Here is a 22,525-nt window from a genome sequence, read left to right as displayed (position 1 = left end):
TAATAGTTGGTCATAGAATTGTGCAGAAATATTTTCTACATATGTTAAAACACATCCTAATAGAAATGTTTCACTGTGAAAATAACATACTCTGGCCTAAGGAAGAAAGATAAAACTATTATTTTTTACTTAAGAAATGTAGAAAAAAATATTCTTGGATTAACAGATAAATTTTTAATCTTCACTTATTCCTGGATATGCAAAGTTGCCACGTATCCCTCCACTAACGGAATCAATGACATTTGAGGGGTGGTTATGAAGGTTAGAAAAATTAGTAATTGCTCGACTTAGAGTTTAAAAAAAGAATTTTGTTATTTCCCAGGCTCTTAAGAAAGAAATGCTCTTTCATGAGACTCTAAGAGCGTGGATTTTTATTGAGAATTCAGGACACAGATTTTTTGCTCTGAACACTATATAGGAGAGTGAAACTTCCCTGGGTTTATTCGCAGGGAAGGGGCCAGGGCAATGGAAATCCCAGATAAGTTTAGGGGATTCCCAGTACAGAAGGGTCTGTAGCCTGGTTTTAGAGTGGCAGCTTGAGAGATACAAAACTAGTAGGGAGTATATATCAAAAATGGTGTTTGAGTGGTACTTCAGTAATAACTGACGAAGCTACATAAGAGGATGGTCCCGAGGGTGGTTTTGTCAGTGTCCTGTGCTCTTCAATAAGGTGTAAGAAGAAGATAAGAGCTGCCTGTGTCCCAAGATGGGTATGAAGGCCGGTAAGCAGAGTCCACAGAGCAGAAGGGGCCTCGGAGATTCTGTTCACTAAGGAAGCATAAATCATATGAAAATCTTGAATTGACTGAGGAAAACCCTAAACAGATCCTGTGTCAATGCAGAAATAACCTAGCTACCCTCAACTGTCAAAGTTACGTTTTCTGTCATCAGAAGTGTCTGTCTCCTTAGCTAAGCAGAAATAAAGAAAGAGAGAGAGAAAATAAAAGAAACCGAATTTCATTTTTTTCATACCCTGTGTGTGTTAAAACAGATCCATGACAATACAGAAACTAGTAGTAATCTGGGATTCTTGATGAACAAGTAAAGAGAAGAGAGCTGGGGGCTGAGCAGTGCAGAGACGAGTGAAGCACTACCGTGTGGTAGCAGGTTCCTTCTCTGTAGAGAAATGGCTGGTGAAAAGTTCCTGGAGGTAGGAATGACTAAGGCACTCTTAATAAAATGGTTGTCTATATTTTAATTTTAAGCTATCTCATTCATTGTTTGCTGATGACCAATGCGCTCCCCCCTCTCAGGTCCAAAACCTTCAGTCAAATGTTTCCGTGCACGCTGTCATGTCTTTTGGTACTTTGGAAAGGGACCAAAACAGTGGCAATTAGCACAATGCATTGCAAAAATAGAGCACCATGCTTAGTATGGAAAATTGGAGTATAAACTGAAAATTTAGTGGGAATCAGGGCAAGAGGTTAACATAAAGGAATAATTTGCACCTCCCATCCCATACAAAAAGAGTCTCTTGAGATCCTGGAGGGATATAGGTGTGATCCAAATTTATTTAAATCTCAAAGGACCTTGTAACTGCCAATCCAACCTGGCATATGATTGAGGGGCATCCAGGCAGCCAAAATGGGTTATATTCAAACACAATTCTTTGCTATAACATTGTTTACAAGGGATCCTTTTTTTAATTTTGAAAATACAGAAGAGTATTAAAAATACAAAAGACCATTAAAAGATTTTAAAGAATTTAAACCACTTCAAAACATTATCAACATTTTGGCAAGCAACAGGTTATTATTTATTATCTCTTTTATTACTTTACCTCCTGCATGTGTGTTTTTCAGACATTAAAGATGATAATTGTTTCCTTATTCTGCTGGAAGCCTTCTCATTTCATTTAGAAACTAAACAGGCTACATAGTAATAGGTACTTTGCTAGCCAAAATATGATACAGGGACCAGGGAGCTTGTTGAAATGCAGAATATCAGGATCACCCCTGAGCTACTCCAGCAGAGTCTGCATTGTAAAAAGTATGCCAGTGATTTATACGAGCATTAAAGTTTGAGAGGCCCTGGATTAGCAGTTTGCTCATACTAAATACTGCGGCTTCAAGTGACTCATAAATATCTACCCTCAGCCTAGCTCCAGACCTTTGTGTCAACTGGCCACTCGATGCTTCCCTTGGATGTCACCAAAGCACTCAGGCCCAATGTGTCCACAGCTAGCTCATGAGCTTCTGCTCCCCAAATCTGGCCTTCTTCTTACATTAGTGCGAGAAAACTCATGTTACCCTTGAAATCTACCTCTTACCCATCCTCCATATCCAATCTACTACTCAATCTTGTACAATAGTTCATGAATCCATCTGCTTCTTTCTGACTCCCATCTTACTCAAGGTACTGTTACAACCTCCTAACTGATATGCACACAAGAGTAATCTGCGAAATTCAAAGCTGATCATGTCACATGTCCCACTTAAACATTCAAGGTCCTTCTGTTGTGCTTAGGTTAAACACCAATGTTATGAGATTCTTCATGGTCTGATTCGTACTTGCCATCCTAGCCTAATCTCTTTGCGTGATTCACAACGACCTTATTCCCATTATGTGCTAGGTCTCTTCTATCGCAGGTCCCTTGTATGTGTTTTCTTACCTTTGCATAAATTCTCTGCCTTTTCGTCTTTCAGTCATCTGCTCATATACTCAGCCAGTATTTATTAAGCATCTACTATGTGCTCACAAGCCAGACATTATTCTAGAAATGGGGATTGAGCAGCAAAATAATAGATGAAAATATCTAGTCAAAATAATAAATGAAAATCATGGAGCTTATATGCTGGTAATGTGGAGACAGATCATAAATAAATATGTAATTTCTCATGATGATTATGCATAGTATAAAGAAAAACAGAGGAGAAAAAATGCATAGGAAATGCTTGCACTGAAGAGGGGTACATCCTCATAGCATCACAGAGAATAGTCAGAAAAGGGCTCACGGAGAAAGCATAATTTGAGCAAAGACCTGAAGTGGGTAAGGGAGGAGCTTTCTATGCAGAGTAGAGAATCCTGAGGTGAGTCCTGAGGTGAGTCCTGAGAGAGTCCTGAGGTGAAGGGCTTGGATGGCAGGTGTGAGGGAGCCAAGCAGGCCAGGGTACCTGGAGCAGAGTGGGCATAAGGTAACAGGGGCAAGATAAGGTAGGACCTTATATGTCTTTGTTAGGATTTTGGCTTTTCTCCACATGAGATGGAAAGCCAATGGAGAACTTCACATAGAACATGACATGGTCTTGCTTAGGTTTTAATGGCATCACTCTGGCTGCGGTGATAGGATACGGCAGTCGTCCGGGTGAGAATATGTTGGGGGCTTGGACATGAGTTGTAGCCATGGGGGTAGTAAGAAGTGATTAGATTCTGGGTATATTGTAAATGTAAACCTGGGAAGAGTTTATCTTTACCTTGTTCAAGTGTATTTTTTTCTTTAAATAAATCCTGCTCAATTTTACTTCCTTAGGAAAACACTCTCTGGACTCCCCATGTCAAATCCTCCACCATGGGCTGTTATAGAACTATGTACTTCTTCACAAATACTTCAATCAGAATGGTGATTTTACATTTATTTGTGTGATTTTTTGTTTTAAGATCCATGAGGGAAAGGACTTTTCATAGAGTGTGTGTATGCATGTGTGTGTGCGTGTGTGTGTACTCAATGCTATATCCACAGTACCTAGAATACTGCATAGCCCACCCATCTCAGGCACTCAATGAGCATTTTCTGAGTGCATGAATTCATGAGTATTTATTCCTAGTATAAAATTCAGAGAGGACCTTCAGGTTTTGATACCTCTCTAGTTTCGTTTCCCAAACACTGTACATCTTTTTCTTGAAACATTAGGCAAATAGTATTTTCCTTCTCTGAAGTGCTCCCCACCACTGTCTGCTGGGAAATTCCTAAACATTTTCCATATCTATGTGCTTAGAAAACACTTTCTCTAGGAAGCTTCCCCTAATCTTATGTGTTCTTTTTCTAGTGGAGAAAATAACAAGAAAAAAGGCATTCTGTGTAGCTTAGACCATGAGAAGTTTAATCTCTCTAGGATACACTGTTTGAAGTGGAGATGCGAGGGAGAAATGGCTGTAGAAGCCAACAGAGAGAGGGTCATGGGAGGCGTTGGGGCCATGGTGAGACACGTGGACAGGAAGACACTGAAGTGTATTAGTCAGGGGACTGTAGCAGAGCTGAATTTGCCACCCCAAAATGTGTCTCTTTGGCTTGATTATTTTAACAACAAAAGACTCAGGAAGAAGCTTTGACCTTCCCCCTAAGTGCCTAAAAGAATTTAAGATAGAAGACCTGTTCCAGGAAGGAGCTAATACCGTAGATAATTATAGCATAATATGAACTAGGTGTGGTAGACAGGGAGGAACCTAGCAAGGTCTGTTTGGTCAAAGCCCTCTCCATGTCCCATTGTCTTTGCAAAGCATGGCAAACATTTGTTTACTAAACATTTGCTTTTCCATTTCCATGTGAATTGCCTACCTCCAATATTCTTTTTTTAGCTGAATGTGGTATTTGGGTGGTGGCTTTGGCCATTTTGGCAAATTACTCAGTTTTCCTGGGTTCCTCCCATGTATACATATTATTAAACTTGTTTGATTTTCTCCTGTTATTCTCTCTCTCATGTCAATTTAATTCTTAGATTGACCAGAAGAACCTAGAAGGGTAGAGAAAAATTTCTTCCTCCCTACTGGATGATTTGCTCAGATTTATACTTTAGAAAGGTCACCCTGGCATCTTTGTGAAAGATGCATTATAAGTGTGAGAGACAAGAAACAGAGACAGTAATCAACTTGAGGACCATTGCAACAGTGCAGAAGCTGGGTGATGACCATCTGATCAAAGATGAAGACAGGACAGAAGAGAAGAGGAGAGCGAGCGAAAAATAATCAAGTAAACCTTGGACATGATTAATAGGGTATGAGGACAAAGATAAAGGAATTTTCTAAGATGGTTTTAGGTGATTGAAAAGATGTTGGTACCATTAACTGTGAGAAAGTACCAAGGGATGAAGGCCATATCTAGAGAGCAGGTTTGTGAGATCAATTTCTGGCTGGTTAATTTTGAGGTACATTCAAGTGGGAAACTACCTCTGTCTATGTTCACGTCATAAGGCACCAGGAACTGTGCTGGGCACTGTGGCTACCACTCAATGGCAATTCAGTGAGGAGAGAAGAAGAGTATTCTTGGAGAAGGCTGACCTCAGGCAGTCTCTTAACCCCTCTTAAATTCAGCTTCTTCATATGTAAAATGGCATAATAATAAGTATATTATGGAAAAAAACTACATTATGTATCTCACAGCTTATTGTGAACATTAAATAAGACAGATATAAAATATTTTATAAATTGTAATACCTTACACAAAGAATCAGGTATCAATATTATTACTAAAATGTTGGACTCTAACATATCTAATATTCATAGAAATCTCATTAGAAAATATTTTAAGGCTTTCAGAGTTACATGGTGTTATTAGGCTTTTCTTGCATCCATTTTTACTTTTTTAAGAAGCCAGCAGCATTTGTTTACTTTTATGTCAGTGGTCATTTTGAAAAGTACTAATTTATATAAAAATTCAGGTTTCTTATTAAGAAAAAATCCATTTAAAAATTATCCAAAAGCACATCTCCTTAAACATGCACTTAGACAAGTGTCACAGTCACGTGAGGGGTGACTGGAATGAAAGTTCTTGTACAGCCTGACGATGGCTCACCCATTGGCATTACAGAAATTTAGATGAAGAAGAAAATCAGAGCTGACTCTCAAGTTATACCTGAGAGGCTCTGAATCCACCTGGCTTTTTCTCGAACTTATAGCTGTGGTTGGAAAAGCACAATAGAGGAACTCCAGAGATCTTCTGGATCTCCTCCCAAGGTCCTTGTCATCCATGGCCACAATGTGACACTTGGTGCACAGGTGTCGCTTCCTGTACATGGCAATTATTCAAAACTTAGCTCTTTGGCACAACTGAGAAGCACTGATACTTCTGGCCTGGCTTCTAAAATGTAATACATACCTACCGTTATATAGGGGGATCCATGGTTAACATTCCATAATTACTGCTTTAAGTCCAGTTTGCCTTTAATGAAAATACTCATAGTGTTGCTATCAACCAGGAAGTGGTATGGAGGGTGGTTTTGTGTTCAATTGAAAAATATTGGTGGGGATTTTGAGGACTTCTCTTTTCTTGAGGGTACTGGTATCTTTCTTAGCCTTCATTTTAGAATGGAATCTCTCTCTCTTTAAATATCTGATATTTGAGGCTAAGATTTATTTAATAATCATATATTTCTTTGCTTTCTTTTCCTTCCCCCCATTCACACAGCCATCCAGTTTCTTCTCAGTATTATATTTACATATTTAATAGGTTAATAATATTCAATTCTAGGGGGGTTCCTTTAAAATTATTAGGATTTTAATCAATGATAAAATACTATTTTTCCCATCTGAAAAAGAAAATCCTATTGATGCAGTCAGGAAAATCCCATTGATATAGTCTCTGTAAATAAGCAGCATATTTCTGTAAGAGAATTAATTATTAATAAATATTAAAGCAAAAATATGTTAGCATGCAGGTTCTTTTTATCACAGTAAATTTATTCAAAGATCATGTAATCCAGCTGCAGTAATTCAACTGAAAGTTAATTAGCTGTTATTAATATGTGATGATATTAATCAGGAGCATCAGCTTTCCATTATTTTCTGTACCACGTAAGACATCATTAAACTTAAAATGTGTGCTATTAGAAATAATACTAGTCATGTCACTGCTTTCAACAGATGAAGTAAAGAAACGAAACTTCTGTATTGTATTTCTCTCTTTTGTCAGAAACGTTAAGAAGATTCGGTTAAGGAGTTAAAACACACACTAAATTCCTGTGCATTTTTCAAACATATAACAGGAACGTTGTGTAGCTAATGCAAGATCATCAATACCTGAAGGTCCACAAGCACTACAAGGGGAAAAACAAGTGAATTGTACATAAACATTTTGCCCAGGCAATGAAAAAATGGTTCAGAATAGAACAGGCCTGTTTAACTCAGAATAAGGCATCTTTCTTATGAAAAAGGTAAATACTCCTGGTAGAAAGTAATCTCTGAATAAACCGCTGAGTTACAGTTAAAAGCTTACCAGTGAGAAAATGATATGATCTAGTTTATATATATATATTCTGTACCTAAGTGGGATGCTTTTAATAGCAAAAATGATGATAGATAACACGGCATCACTAATTACCTATATTTAGTGCTTTGAAGTATAAATTCCAATTAAATCCATTAAAAAGTTAACTTTTTCATTAAGAATCAATCTCACTTACCAATCAGAGTGGAAGACTCACCTTGACTTCTCTCGTAGCTTTAAATCCATTTTAATTTGCCATTACAAGTTTCAACAGCAATAGCCAGGAATTTTACTAGGTATAAATCTCTATCTGAAGGCAATTATTACTATGAGAGTCTTGTTTTGCACAGATTTGCAATTCTTATATAAAATAGGGATACAGAGGCAGCAGCATGTTGAATGCACTTTTATGCTCAGATTCAACTCAGGTCTATATTTAACTATTGGTTTTTGAAAATTATGCTAAAATCTATTCTAAACGTCTCCATATCATCCTAGCCATTTTGTTATTGGTAACTGAACCAAAGAGGTTCATTACAGAACTCAAACAATGTATTGAATTTATACTCTACTTTAGGATTAATAGCAGGAATTTAGCTACTTCTATAATCTTGGGTACACATGGATTTAACGTCAAGTGAATGGTCTTACCCACAAATGGGGGTGTTTTAGCCTGGCTGATGGTTGGCAGAAGCATTTAGGTGAATAACATCACCTTTAGGTTATCTTTTACTGATTCTGATTGGTTAGCTTATCTCATACTGAGTCTGATTGGTTTGCTTCGCTCTTACTGATTCTGATTGGTTCTTTCCTTGTTGTACTGATTCTAATTGGTTCTTTCCTTGTTGTACTGATTCTGATTGGTTCTTTCCTTGTTGTACTGATTCTGATTGGTTCTTTCCTTGTACTGATTCTGATTGGTTCTTTCCTTGTTGTACTGATTCTGATTGGTTCTTTCCTTGTTGTACTGATTCTGATTGGTTCTTTCCTTGTTGTACTGATTCTGATTGGTTCTTTCCTTGTTGTACTGATTCTGATTGGTTCTTTCCTTGTTGTACTGATTCTGATTGGTTCTTTCCTTGTTACAGAAAACAATGTGTGAATGTTATTACGTAACCACACACATGTGAGAAGCAGTGCAAGTCAGTCACTTACCAATTTCATAGGGTTTCTATTAAGTGTAAAACATTTTTCTTGAAGGAAATGAGGTCAGGCCATTTTTGGAGATACAGATATATAAGCTAGCAGTTGTAATGCAGGCGAATACTTGCTGAGACAGATACTAATTCCCGCATATAGAAGAATCCACAGTGAGGAAAAAGAAACCAGAAAAGCTACTTGAAAAAGGTAAAATGTGACTTGAAGTTTGAAAGTGAGAAGGAGTTAGCCAGGCAAAGAAAAAGGAGGAGGAGGAGGAAAAGGCACTCCCCAACAAGGAAATAACATTTGCTAAAGCAAGGAAAAGCAAGAGACAACGGCACAGAGGATGCTCAAGTACTTACTAGGGTCAGAGAAAAGAAGTGGTGAGAAAGAGCCTGGAGTATTAAGTCAAGACCACATAAGGGTTAGCAAATTTGCTATATGCAGAACGGCACACGCCTGTCTCCCGTTGTCTCAGCATTAGTCTATTTGGGCTGCTGGAACAAAATAATCACAGACTGCGTGAATTAAACAGCAAACATTTATTTCTCACAGTTCCAGAGGCTGGGAGGTCCAAGATCAAGGCACTTGCAGATTCAAGGTCCGGTGCGAGTTCGCTTCATGGTTCGTAGACGGCTGTCTTCTGTCCATGTCCTCACGTAAGGGAAGGGGCAAGGGAGCTCTCTGGGGCCTCTTTTATGACAGCAGGAATCCTATTCATGAGGGCTCCACCCTCATGATCTAAGCACATCCCAAAGGCCCATCTCCAAATACTCTCACACTGGGGGTTCACCCTCAAGATATATATTCTGGAGGGACATAAACATTCAGTTGATAGCAGTATCCTTTCTCATGAGCTTCCTCACAGTCTCACAGTCCTTAGCACAACATCCCAGGCAGTCGCAATTAAGTAATTAAAAGAGGATACCAGGGCCAGGTCATGTATGCTATACAACTAGTGTGGATTTATCTGGAAAACAAGAGAGAAACAGCGAACGGTTCAAAACTGATGGTCAACAAGTTCCGTCCCTTGTTTTAGAAAGATTTTTGCGAAAGAAGTGTGAACAAGTATCAGAAAGGTGTTGTGGGCTGAATGCCCTCCCCTCCCCCGATTTCATACCTTGAAGCCCAAAGCCCTAGCACCTCAGAATGTAACCATATTTGGAGATAGGGCATTTAAAAAGGTAAATAAGGTTAAATGAGGTGACGGGGTCAGTCCTAATCCCATTTGACTGGTGTCCTTAGAAGGGGAAATTTGGACACACAAAGCGGCACCTGGGGCACGCGTGCACAGAGGTAAGACCATGTGAAGAGGCAGCCAGAGCATGGGCATCTGCAGGCCAAGGAGAGAGCTCTCAGCGGAAACCAATCCTGCTGGCACCTCGACCTTGGACTTCCAGCCTCCAGAACCACGAGAAAATCCATTTCTGTGGCATTTTGTTAACGGCAGCCAGAGCAACCTAATACAAAGGGGTAAAGCCATTCGGGAATAGAGCAGTTTGGAGGATGTTCCAGTATCCAATTCTTCCAGGTGAGAAGAAATGAAGAACAAAACTGAGGCTCGGGCAAGATGGACTGGGCGAGCTGAGTGATGTTCTTGGAGCAGCTCACTGATAGAAGGGCAACTGACTTCTCGAGATTCAACGTCACTGCCAAAGATTAGAGGGGGGTGAAATAGTTCTCTGAATTTCAGGAAGGAGTCAAGTCAGGAATAACTCAGTACAATTCGACAAGATAGAGAGAGGGTTGCTAATGTAAGGATAGACTGCATCATCGCATTTCTAAGGTATGATTTCAGAGATTTGGAAACACCAACCGTCATCCCCCAAACTCATCTTCTTGCCTTTGACTGATGCATAAAATGCTGTCTTTGGGAGATTCTGCTGTGCAGAAAGTTATGCAAATTTACCAGGACATTTATCACAAGGTATCTGAATCAGTCATGTACATGTTAGTGTGAATTAGAGTTGAGGGTAATGATAATTAATGAACATTTATCAAGCACTTCTGTAGAATACATACCATTGTTATCTTCGTTTTGTATATGTAGAAATTAAGGTACAAAGAAGCTCAAACCTTGTTCCTAGTTGCACAGTTAGTAAGTGGTCAGGCTGGGATTCCAAGCCAGGCAGTTTGGTCCCTGAGTGTACACACCACTTTTGGGGAATTCAATATAGAGTGAGGGGAGCTTGGGAACAACTGATTGCCTGAGGAGGACACACAGCAAAGAGAAAACACCAAAAAGAAGTTTCACTCTTCTCAAAAATTCTTGCATAGAGCCGCCGTGCACATGACAGTCAAATGTGCTTAGAAATGAATAGCAAGACACATAAGATATAAATCACAGAATAAGAGAATAATCACAAACACTACTGACAGTGTACAATTAACTTAAAAAAAAGCCACTAGTATTTAGACAAGAAAAAAAATTCAGTGCATTGATATTTGATTTTATAAAAAGAAAGCTAAAAGGTAATTAATTTAATCATTTATATTAATACTTTAAAAAGACATAGTTCTAAAGAATTTGTAGAACACAAATTGCATGGTTGCTACCGTCTAAGGAGATAAGATGTAACAAGAATTTAATAGCATAGTACCTTTTATCTTATTTATAAGGATTATGAGGCCTCTTAATTCTATATAAACGAGGAGAGCTGTCAGACTCATTTCTGGGAATGTGTGTGGCTGTGTCATTATTCTAGATATAGGAACCCACCAGGCTCATGGATGAAATTGACAAGTTGTTGCAGGTAGCATGAAATAGTATAAAAATTGAACTGAGACGAAAGACTGGCTGCAGCAGCAAAAGAAAACCCTCGCAAGGATACATGTGCTCATCCCATTGGCCTTCTCAGCTTTCTTCAGGGAAACTCGTTACTTTCCATTCTACCATCTTCAGTCAACCTAGCTTTTTAAAGGACAACCATCACCACAACAAAAAGTTGTTCTTCAGGGGCCGGCCTGGTGGCGCAAGCGGTTAAGTGCGTGCGCTCCGCTGCGGTGGCCCGGGGTTCGCTGGTTGGGATCCCCAGCGCGCACCGACGCACTGCTTGGTAAGCCATGCTGTGGCGGCGTCCCATATAAAGTGGAGGAAGATGGGCACGGATGTTAGCCCAGGGCTGTCTTCCTCAGCAAAAAAAAGAGGAGGATTGGCGGATGTTAGCTCAGGGCTGATCTCCTCACAAAAAAAAAAGTTGTTCTTCAGATTGGTGGATACCAAAGGGGAAGGAGGTAGGGGGAGGGCGAAAGGGATAAAGGAGCACACACGTATGGTGACGGATAAAAACTAGACTATTGGTGGTGAACATGATGCAGTCTACACAGAAACTGAAATATAATAATGTACACCTGAAATTTACACAATTTTATAAGCCAATATGACCTCAATAAAATAATTTTTTTAAAAAAAAAGTTGTTCTCTCCTGCATCTACAGATATTCTTTTGTGTTTCAGAATGATTGTCATGCAAAACCAGATGTGCACGACCCCTTGTGTCTTTAGCATTGACATTTCTCAGAAATGACTGATGGCTAAACAGGGTATTTCACAAGCACACTATAAGTTGTATTGACACAAAATTGGTATGTTGTTGCTATAATAAATTATTTGCTTTCAACATTGCAAAATAAGTTAGTAAAAGCAAACAATAAAAGAGTGGAAAACGAAATGGTTTACCTTGAACAAATAGAACAAACTGCACAAACAGAATATCAAATAGAATTCTGTGAAAAAATAACGTATGTTTTTATATCTTTAGCTTTTGGAAGACTTGACTATGGTTTTATTCATCTATCCAATCTGTATATATCTATAATCTTTATATAGATTATTATAGATACAGATTATATAGAGAGATATCTAGCTAGCTAGCTAGCCAGCTCTCTCTATATAAGATTCAAGTGGAAATGAGATATCAAGATTTATGACTCAAGCCTCAACTTCCAGAGTGGTTGCAGAGGATTAATTTTTTTTTTGCAAGAATGTAATCCCTTCACAACCAGACCCAACAGATATTATTTGTGATCCCTACTTCACAAGTAAGCTGATGACGGCAATTATAACAGTAATTGCTCTCGATTTTAGAAAACCTAACAGGGGTCAAACCTTGTGTAAGGAAGTTAACATGCAATTTGTCTCATGGTCTCCAAGAACTCTTCCAAGTTCTGTTATAAAGGGGGAACTGAAGCATTGAAGAGCTAGTGAATGGTAAAGCTGGATCCAAAAACACGAGGTCTCACTCCAAACACTCCCTTACAGCAGGGATTCCAAAGTGATCATTAGAAGGAACTGAAGAATTCTTGAATGCATCTTTGTGTACAGTTGACATACAGGTTCTCACCACTACCCCACCTCCACCCCTAAGTTCTTATCAGCACATCAGAAGTGGTATCTGTGCATACGTGTTTTTAAATAAGCTCTCCCATTGATCCTGATGAATGTAGTCGGATTGAGAACTGCTGTCCTATCTTGTGCTTTTCTCTCTAGAGAGCTTTAATGGTGTTCTGGATGGCACAGGCTTCTGAGGGGAAAGGAGCATCACACGTTTTAGTAAGTTACCCATGGTGGGACCATTTACATTATTTTCATAAAGAGTAGTAGAGTTCCTGATTTTGAGATGCATAGTCCTTCTCCAAATGGTGACACCATCATTATAATAAAGTTTCCAAATTACGAGTAACTTCTGATGTTTATAGATAATTATGAGATGTTGCACCTAGCAACTCATTTTTCTAAAGTAAAAGAGCCCCTGTTCTAATTTCACAACCTTCTAATTTGCTCTAAATCCATGTCATCACAAACCACAGGAATCTCTGAATACACCACAGGAACCTCTGAATACATTATATTTTCCTAGAGTCCTGAGTTATCATCTTGTGAGTTATAGTACAACCACTAAACTGTGATTAACATGTGTAATTTATTTTTTCTACTATCAAAGAGCTGGCCATGCATAGTATAGAGCTGCCAGGTGCAATTTACAGCTAATAAAAGGCAAGAAACTTGGGTAAGACCAAGAGAACACTAAAGATACAATGTTTCCTGGAACATTCCGTAAGTTTGCAGTAGGATAGCAGTAACAGGCAGTAAAGAGTTCCACTCCAATAGGGACACAGTTCTCAAGAGCTGCAAATGAATAAACTGGAAGCTTTTATAGACACTGACAGCCACTGCCACACTGTTCTGGGGACTGAAGTGTACTTATCATGGCTACGTTTAATGTTATTTTTAGAGTGCTCTGCCATATCGTGAAATTTCTAAAAAGACATTCAAACTCGTTTCATCTATGTCCCCCCTACTTTTTCCCACAACACATACATTGAAAATATAATAATATGTAGGGTGATATTGCTCTGGAGCCAACCTAAGCTGTGCTGACATAAACAATGTGAGTACCATCAATGATCAATAGATAAAACAGAACCAAATATTTAAAATTCCGAGATTCATTATCAAAGGAGTATCTGATAGTTCAAATTTGATGGAAGAAGAATTCCCCATTCCATTGTATGTTATGCATGGCAATTAAAATAAAATAGCACAGCAATTATTCCCAGGAATCTGAAATGTCATATTACAATAAAACATTCAAACCTTATAAGGTCAGAACTATTTTATTTTAGGAGACTGGTGTCAGCATAATAAGGACTAGTTAAGTCTTTTGATAATAAGGTTAAATATCAGCTAAAGTTCAATTAGCTTCTTAGGAAGTTTTTAAATTAATAATGCAGAAAATGAAGCCACGTTCTCAGGCTGAATCATTTAGAGAGGCTACAGTGAAAAATACGGGCTCTGAGGACACGTTTCCTGGGTTTTAAGCCTGGTTTCTCTACTTGCTAGTTGTGTGACCTCAGGAAAGCAACTTAACCACAACCACATATTGTTGTAGAGAGAATTAAATAAGTAAGTAATTAAATATAAGTAATTGACAACATTGCCTGGCATGTATTAAGAATTCAATAATATTAATTGTTGTCATTGTTATTGTTATTAATACTGACTGGTATCTGACAATACCGCCAATTTTTTTTTCTTTTTTTGCTGAGGAAGATTGGCCCTGGGCTAACATCTGTGCCCATCTTCCTCTACTTGATATGGGACGCCGCCACAGCATGGCTTGATGAGTGGTGCGCCGGTGCACGCCTGGGATCCAAACCTGTGAACCTCGGGCTGCCGAAGCAGAGCTTGTGAACTTAACCACTACACCACCAGGCCAGGCCCATGATAAAATTTTATTGGGCTAAAGCAGAACAAGAAATGGTGAAAATTCTGCTATCCAATGGTATGATTTAGAGAAAGGTAAATAATAATTTGGCATCCAACATCAAAGAACACTAAGTCAAGAAACTCAGAAAACACAATTTAGTTTTGAAAATTATGCGTCCATTGATGTTAAAGGAAAGCCCAATTATTAGCCCTTGTTTGCTCCACGATAGAAAGGTAATTGATAATTTACCAATTTTTAAGTTGTGCGAAAGTCCCCCAAAACGACAAAAGTTAGTGAATTCACATTTAAGAATATGGGAAATCTTAAGACTCATGTTGGAACTTGTACTGCTAGTGATCCACTTATGGTGGGATGTGTCAAAAGATTAATTAGGTGCTTTTAAAAAATTCTGAGATGGGATTATATTTTAACCCAGTGGTATTTTCATAGATAAATTATAAAAATTTATCCTGAAATTTTCAATCTGCATTTTTACAAGACTGTTAATATTGGAAATTATACCATCTGGGAATTTTAAATGTGCCTCTTGGGACACTTCTGTAATGCAAAGAAAGCTAACAAAAATGTTAACTTTTGCATATTAAAATATCAAGGAGTAAAGTGCTGTGTCATGCATTTGAAGGAACAAATTCTTAGTTATTTTTCAAAGAAAGAAAATAATAATTCTTGAAAATAACTTAAGAGGGAAGTGTAGTATGCTAAGTTAGCACTTTGGCTGGTACATTCAATTGTTACAACAACATTAGTACCAAAATTCAAGAGCTGAATGAAAACATTCTGCCCTCCACAGACAAGCAATTAGCTTTTCCAAGGGAAAAAAATGTATCTACAAAAGGACAATAATAGAAAGACAAAATGTAAATGTTCCATTTGATAGTTAATCATAATATTAAAATACTCTGACCTTGAGCGTTTCCAACCTCAAATACAAAAGTATATTTAGATAAGAAATTGATTTTCTTCATTTTTGTATGCCAGATTTTGATATTGTTACAGAAAATCTGTACAGAATATAGCGTTAAAATGAAACGTTTAAACATGGCTTTTGAAAATTCTGGGCTTCAGTTAAAGAAGAATATCTTGCAAGATTTATCTTAAATTCTTAAATTCAGCATTATACTTCTGGAAAATTATGATTCTAATTTCTTACAAATAGCAGTATAGTGCGAAATGTAACAGTGTAAAGCCATGGTTTCTCAAGCCCTAGGGCTGGGGGCACATTCTGGCTCTGTCAGTTGCTCATTATATGCCCGTGGGCACATCTCTGTTCCTCACTTTCCTCATCTGTAAAATGGGAATTAATATGCCTGACATAATTCAAGTTCTTAAGTATTAGCTATAATTCTATAAAATGAGAAAAAGAACAAATTTAAATAAAAGATTATCCTTAACATGCATGTATCCTAATGTTGAAATAACTAAAAAACACCAGGCTTAAGTATCACATTAAAATACTAATTGAAGGATAATTACTGTTTGGGACAGATAGCACTATTCGTTACTGTATTACCTTGAGAATATAAAGTCATTCAGAACTTACATATGAGAAATATGTTAGATAGAACCATAACATGTTACAAATGGAAATTTTTACGTCAGTTCAAATATGCATTTATTACAGTTCACATTTGCCTTGTAATCTATTCAGTATTTCCACACAAAATGCTAATTTCATACTCCCAAGTCCAAATAAATCAATTCTAACTTCATAAATGTATTGCCTTTTTGTCTGTTTTCCAAATTTTCTGTAAGCAAAAACCTATCCTCATAGTTAATTTGTTGCCAACAACACACACACAGATGCACATATACACACACGCATATGCGCGCGCGCGTGCGCACACACACACACACACACACACACACACACACACTCACATACATACTAATGTTATAAAATATTTCCTATTTCCTATGTTTCACATATCCTGGCCCAAACTATACAGTTGTCCCTCCTATATTTGAAATTAGTACAAATCTGCATTTATACCAATATCATAGTTTTAGCAGTCCATTTCAGTAAGAAATTTAGAGATAGATCCAGTCTAACTTTCTCAGGACAGAATTAGGAAAATGACGTCCACTTAGATCAAACAAATTGTCATCCAGTGTCATACTATTATTTAATGAGGATGATGAAAAAATCTCAGTTAACCATTTCTTAGCAGCTAATTGCCAATGACATAGAGAATAAGACTTAAGAAGATTCTGGGTCGGAAGATAACTCTGAGGGTCCTATAAGTTTATTCCTTGCGTATGCCCATCACTCTCTTCATAACTATTTATGATATATATGCATATTTAGCAAATGCAAAATTTTAATAAGCTGGCAATTCTAATATGGCTGGGCATTTGTCCATTTTTTAAGTAATTCTTAAGACAATTTTAATAATGTATCCTAAAATAATTTCCTATGTAGAGATAATTACATAACCCTGATCAAAACCATGCCAAATTTTTAAAGTTTCTTTCACTCAAGTTTAAATATAAGAATATGTAATAACATCATAATTATTATTAATCATTAATATTAATATTATTAATAATTATAATAAAGGATCCTTTGCTTTAAATTTTTAGAGAAAATATGTATTTGTATGCACATTATATATATACTTATATACATTTCTGCTACCTTTAATAAAAAACAGAATATGTGATCTTACTGAGAAATGAATAATTATGTTCTAGCAACTGGAATCATGTTAGCCTGTTGTTAATAATAGTAAGAAAAAAACTGGCTTTGAAATTCAATGTTTACATGAAAGAAAACAAATCCAAATATTTTGTTCTATAGAAAAACAAAAGGAAGAGTGCTTTCGATGAGAATAGTTTATAGATACTTGTTTATTTCTTGACTAAAAAATTCTTAATTTATGGTTTTGATGTTTTATTTATTGACGAATCAGAAAATAGTTTAACCAGGATTATTAGTTTCTGCAATTTTACTAAAATATAGGACACTAACATATCTTATATACACAGACATCCCAATAGAAAATATTTCAAGACTTTCAGAGTTACATGGTGTTACTTTTCTCTTATTGTATCCATTTCTTAATTTTTAAGAAGCCAGCAGCATTTATTTATTTACTTTTCTGTCAGTCACTTCTGAGAAGTACTAATCTATATAAAAATTCAAGTCTCTGAGTAAGACAAAATCCATTTTAAAATACTCAAAAAGCATGTCTCCTTAAACATGCACTTAGACAAGTGTCACAGTCACGTGAGGGGTGACTGGAATGAAAGTCCTTGTACAGCCTGACGATGGCTCACCCATTGGCATTACAGAAAGTTAGATGAAGGAAATCAGAGCTGACTCTCAAGTTATACCTGAGAGGCTCTGCATCCACCTGGCTTTTTCTCAAACTTATGGCTGTGGTTGGAAAGGCACAACAGAGGAACTCCAGAGATCTTCTGGATCTCCTCCCAAGGTCCTGGTCATCCATGGCCACAATGTGACACTCCAGTGATACTCCAGCTTAGAAATGCTCTGTGCCAAACAATAATTTGCACAGGAGCCACCCCCCCGTACATGGTAATTATTTAAAACTTAGCTCATTGGTAAACTTGAGAGGGACTGAAACTTCTGTCCTGGCTTCTAAAATTTAGTCATTATACAGTGTTTTACCTATTACCTATTGTGCAGATGTTTTATCTATTGATGAATCAGAAAATAATTAAACCAAGATTTTTGTTTCTGCAATTTTTTCTTCACATTTCAAAAATTCACAAAACCAATCTTAGCTGTTTATTTGCTTTTCTTTCACTTTTTATATCTTTTATGCTTTCAAGGTAGTACGAGTCATGTAAAGATAGAAATTTTGCTTAAATGTTTAGAAAATTTTTTTCCTTTATTCTTATATATTCAGAGCAGTTGAACTCTGATAACATATTTTTTATAAATGAATATTTGGGTAGGGATTATTGAAGTTCATCAAGAATCTGCCAAGAGTTATAAGTCTGTTAACCTTCCTCTTTCTCTTTTTGAACTTGAAAATAAAGGACTGGCCAGAGTCCGTTCGGAAGTGTTCTCATGGTTTTGTCTGTATATTTGTTAAAGCAATTTGAGTGATGCTTTTCTAACTACTCAAATGAAAAATCTAAATAAAACAGTTAAACTTGGCTTTCTTCAATGAGTTATAGATATTTTAGTAAAAATTCAGAAATAATCTAAAATTGTTCACATAAATATTTAACGTGACCTCATTTGTGAGTACATATTAAGGATCACCAATTGCAAGATAATATTTTTCCTTATGATAGCTGAAATTCTATATACTAGATTTTAATACTTAAATTCCAAACTGTCTCAATTTTGAATGAATTCTGTCATATCTTAGTACCTTCTAATTGGTAATAAATATTTTTCCCAAAGAAAATTGTATAATTGTCAAACTCTATGTTCCCTAGTCTGCTAAAAGCAAAAGTATGTCCCTGTTTAAAATATCATTTAATGCTATTTCTCCAAAATATATTTTTTTAATTTTTATTTTTTTATTTTTTTAATTTTTTATTTATTGCAGTAACATTGGTTTATAACATTGTATAAATTTCAGGTGTACATCATTATACTTCTATTTCTGCATAGATTACATCATGTTCACCACCCAAATACTAATTACAACCCATCGCCACACACATGTGCCTAATTATCCCTTTCACCCTCCTCCCTCCCCCCTTCTCCTCTGGTAACCACCAATCCAATCTCTGTCTCTATGTGTTTTTTGTTGCATGAAATTGTCATCTTGAATATCCATTGTACAGGAAATGCAATATCATTAATTATATTGATGTTGATTAAAAAATCACAAAATTATGAGTGCATATACACTATATATTCATTCTTTTCTCATTTAACTATAATGATTATTAGTAGAAATATATTATCTAGTCTTGGCATAATTTACCAAGCAATTATATCAAATCAGGTATATCTCAATGAGTAGGTCATGTTTGCATCTATTTTTGAACCTACATATAGAATTCTCTGTGTATCTATCTTGTCGCATTATTTAAAAAGCTATTAAAATCCATCCTTATTCATATTAATGGATTAATTGGATAGGTAGAGATTTTTTCAATTATACCCTACATACACATTATATGCTCTGCTTACTTATTAATCCAACAGGTGACAGTATAAATTAAATACTCATCACTCCTCAGCATTCCCTTTTCAGTGATTATTTTTCTATTCATTTTTTTTTTAATTTTATTTATTTATTTTTTTCCCCCCAAAGCCCCAGTAGATAGCTGTATGTCATAGTTGCACATCCTTCTAGTTGCTGTATGTGGGACACGGCCTCAGCATGGCCGGAGAAGCGGTGCATCGGTGCGCGCCCGGGATCCGAACCCGGGCTGCCAGCAGCGGAGCACACGCACTTAACCGCTAAGCCACGGGGCCGGCCCTTTCTATTCATTTTTAAGGCCAGAAGATGGTATTTGGTTTTGTTTTCTCATGCACTGGTTAAGTGACCAAACCACATTTAAAATGTTAAAAGTTATCTTACTTTTAGGTTTATATTTTGAAAAGCTATTCTGCAGAAATGGTGCCTAGTGCCAAATTCTTAATGGTAAATAAGTGGATTTTTAAAGAATGGAGTTATGGTAGCATTTTTAAAATGCTATCTAGTGTGCATTAGAGAAAAATGCAAGCATCACATGGTGACTCATTAAATGAAAATGTAGTAGACTTATCTCCCTTATTTGATGCACAGATATATATCCCTTTTCTAAAATGAAAATCTAGATGGATTAGATTGTCTCTATACATTCTTCTTTGGTTGTACTGAAATAAAATTTTTAGCTATGCACTCTTATGAACAAGCCAGCAAACTGAAAATAAAATGATCTGAATAATGGAATCATAAAGTTGTTGTGAATGCAAAGAGATCTTTGAGCATGTATTTTATTCCCATGAATTGATGTGGGGTGTATTTAATTTTCCCCTTACCATCTACAATACAAACAAATGTGTAACCTCAAGTAGTTCCTCCAAAAGTACTTGGAATCACTTCAGTAATGCCTATTTCCTTTTCTTAATGAACTTCCTTCCTCCCTCCCTCCCTCCTTCCCTTCCTTCCTTTTGTTTGTTTCTGATCCTTTGATTCCTCTTCTGAGATAATTAGTGCCTAGGAAGGAGAAAAGAGCTAAGTAAGAAAGGCAGCATGATGTGGAAAGAACTCAGACAAACTTGGTTTCAAATTTTGACCCTAGCACTTACCAACTCTGTGCCCTTGGACCAACTACTTAACTTTTATGATTCTGTTTTCCTCATTGCACAGCTGTTTAAAGGATAAGTAATATGCAAAAAGTGTCTGTCATATATTATATGCTCAACAAACAGTAGTTATTATGATTAAGGGGAAACATATATACTTTTTAAAAGTTAAATTAATAAAACATAAGACAACAGTAAATAAGGCACGTCTGTGGGATACGTGGAGAAGAAACAGTTTGCTTCAACAGTTTGCATAGACAGTTATGGCACATACTTTCCTAGTTAAATGCTATTCGTGTTACCGATGCTTTTTATCCACAATCAAGATGAGATGACGAGGAGCAAATCCTAAAATGTAACCACATTTGGGAGCTGGATCCAAGACAGGTCAAAATCTCTTCCTTTCTGAGGGCTAGTAAGGATAATAAAAGCTATTTGTTTGCTCAAACATCTCCCTTCTGAAATGAGAGAGGGTAAATAGGCCAAGGATGAGTGGTCTCAAGAAACACTTCAAGGATGTACTGAAAACAAGCCTGAGGCACTGCAGCATTTCTGTAGACAGCTGGGAAACCAGCACAGTTGACAGGACCTGCTGGCATGCAGCTGTCAATAAAGAAATGGTCCAACCATTCTGTAAACAAACCAATTCCATGGAGGCCAAAGGATGTGCTGGGCGTGGTGTCACGTCCCCAAGGCATTGACGCTGGGGGATGTTTAGACCTGTTTTGTGCTTGGCCACAGGTGCAGTTCCGGAATGATTTTATCCTCTTTATCAGGAATGGTGGCTTCATTTCGTATGTTTCTTTGTAGGTGAAGGCTGTTTATTATTGATCTCTTCACTAAATATTTAAATAATAGTTACTTTATATCTAGGCTTATTGTTGATTCAGTCCAGCTGTTCTGATTCGCCTTAAGCCCCAACACGTTTCTACTCAAGAAACATGAAGCTCTAATCACCAGCTACCCGTACCTGTGGTCAAGTGTCCAAGCTTTTGGCCACTCAGCCCAGACGTGGTTTTCTTACCTAAAACACCCATTGGATATGAGCTCCATATGGTTAGTCCTTCAGTGCATGCTAATCACCAAAACGGGAGGTGGTTCTATGAGCAATAGTCCATCTTAACTTTATAAACGGATTGATTCCTTTAGAATAAGCATAAGTATTGTGATAGCCCCACAAGTCTGTCGGGACAGTTACAGCTCTATACAAGTGAGCAGCTCATGATTTCTCAGGTACTGCTAGAGAGCTAGTATCTCCAGGCAGAAACCAGCCCAAGCAGCCTTCTGTAAGAATGAGTCTGCTCATTAGGGACCTCAAAATTCTGAAAGACCTGAAAGAGACTGCTGGGATAAAATGTTTATAGTAAAACTTAGAAATTTTCTTTAAGTCAATTGACAAATACAGATGATAGATGCATTATTTGAGAATATCTGAACGAACACTATAAAATAAAACTGAGTATAATTTATTTGATCGCTACCTGAAACATAAGTATATAGAAAAAGCAATAAAGAATAAATAATGTAGTTCTACATCAGTTTCCAATCCTTCCTATCTTAGTCCTTTTGGGCTGCTCTAAGAAAATACCACAGACTGGGTAGCTGATACACAACAGACATTTATTTCTCACAGTTCTGGAGGCTAGAAGTCTGAGATCAGGGCGCCAGCATGGTCGGGTCAGGGAGCTCCTCCAGGTGGCAAACTTGTATCCTCGCATGGGGGAAGGGGCTAGGGAGCTCTGTGGGGTCTCCTTTATAAGAGAACTAATTTCATTCATGAAGGTTCCACCCTCAT

The sequence above is a fragment of the Diceros bicornis genome, chromosome 29, assembly GCF_020826845.1.
Source record: "Diceros bicornis minor isolate mBicDic1 chromosome 29, mDicBic1.mat.cur, whole genome shotgun sequence".
Taxonomy (NCBI): domain Eukaryota; kingdom Metazoa; phylum Chordata; class Mammalia; order Perissodactyla; family Rhinocerotidae; genus Diceros; species Diceros bicornis.
The sequence above is the reverse complement of the archived record's forward strand: the minus strand, read 5'-3'. Positions refer to the sequence as shown.